Source organism: Delphinapterus leucas, chromosome 7, assembly GCF_059928025.1.
Source record: "Delphinapterus leucas isolate spDelLeu-1000000601 "Yukka" chromosome 7, BTC_Dleu_Yukka2, whole genome shotgun sequence".
NCBI classification, from domain to species: Eukaryota; Metazoa; Chordata; class Mammalia; order Artiodactyla; family Monodontidae; genus Delphinapterus; species Delphinapterus leucas.
In genome coordinates, this window is record NC_143135.1 from 76782285 (window position 1) to 76784051 (window position 1767).

At 43.8% G+C, this 1767-nt stretch overlaps 1 pseudogene; it reads right to left on the reverse strand.

Moving 5' to 3' along the window:
* Window positions 1–409: 409 nt before the first annotated feature.
* On the reverse strand, window positions 410–1527 carry LOC111168373 (calponin-3 pseudogene; annotated as a pseudogene).
* Window positions 1528–1767: the final 240 nt, after the last annotated feature.

The window sequence follows — 1767 nt, forward strand, 5'->3', positions numbered from 1 at the left end:
AGCTATAAGCATGAGTTTAGTCTTCCATGTAGAAACCAATACTAAACTGTAAAAAAAAAAAAAATGCTTACTATTGCTTGAAAATTCCAATTAAAGTAGAGGATTGTAAAAATGCATAGATCTTTAATAAAAGAATTGACTGTACAAGAGTACTCCCCTTTCACCATATTCCTTTTTACTTCATATGCGAGTTATTGGTTATGCTGTAGGATTTAACTATTACAGCACTAAAAGGCAACTATTTAGGGAAGAGGACGAAAAAGGAAAAAGGAATGTATGTAAGGCAGTATTTCCTTTAGGTAAAATAAGCATAATAGTGTTTTAGGAAGACAAGGTAAAAATTACTCAAGGCTAGCTTTGTTCTCACTGAATAAAAACAATGGACTAAATACTGAGCTCCTCTGTGAATCTAATAATCAATGCCTTGGTCTCTATATTGGTAATCTCTGGGGAACTTGGTCATCTTGGTACTCATCATGACATTCATCTGGGTATTCTGCCTGATAATCACTATCACTGATTTCTGACCCATTTGTTCCAGTTCCTTGGCTTCCATTGTGAATGACAGGTTCTGTGGGAGCAGCACAGTATTTGGGATCATATAGTTGCTGACCAAGCCCATACACACTCATTCCTTTCTGGGAAGCGACTTTGTTGGTACCCATCTGTAGAGAAATTGTCGAGTTGCCCACGGGTTGTAATGTTAGCTTCTGATCGTAGATGTCTCTTTGGGTACCCGGTGCTAACATCCCCGCCTGGCTGGCTCCTTTGTTGGTGCCCATCTGCAGACTAATCGTGGTCTGATCAAAAGGTTTGTCAGTTTGCATTTTGGGATCATAAAGATGCCTCCTAGTTCCATAGACTGTCGTACCTGCTTGGCTGGCGCATTTGTTGGTTCCCATCTGCAAACCAATTACACTTTGGCCAGCTTTTAATTTTCCTTCATCAAAACGTCTTGTTTGTTTTTCTGCATACTTAACTCTAATGTCAATGGTTGTATGGAATCCTTTTGTTTTAGCCAGACCTGCTAGGGCCACCACCGTAGTCTGAACCTGGGTCATGTTTCCATTCTCAAAAAGATCATTTGCTTCAAATATGTCATGTGGCTTCATACCATAAGCCTGAATAGCTTTGATAAAGTTGCCAATATTCTCCAACTGAGGCCAGTTTAATGAGGACTCACTGACCTTTTCGCTGAGCCCGGCTATAGCTTGTTTGAGTTTGCAGAGGATTATGCCATCTTTTAAGCCCAGCTGAAAGTTGGTGCCAATGCTCATGACGGTCACCTCTTCTATCCAATTGCGAAGATCTTCTGCTGCTTGATGATCATACTTGGAAGCAATCTTGAGCCCATAGGAAGGGCACTTGTTGAAATGCGTCATGATGATTCGGTCGGCAGGAAGAGGCTGAGCTCTGGTCCAGGGGTTTCTCGTGCTCGGCTTCCCCGCTCCTGGCCCCGAGGTGTGGCCGCACCACAAGATGATCCGAGCTCGCTCTCCTGGGCGGCACATGAATCGCCTGGACGCGGCGGCGGGGTGCAGGCGGTGCCTCGGCTACTCAGTCGGACGAGGTCCCGCAGAGCCTCCCGGTCAGCTCCGGAGTCCCGCAGGAACTCTCCAATACTATCCTGAATAAACATGGCAAGAGTGGGTGTTCTTGTCTTGTTCTTGAACTTAAGACAAAATGGTTTCAGCTTTTCACCATTGAGTATAATGTTGGCAATGGGTTTTCATACACGGCCTTTTTAATATTATGTTCCCTCTATAC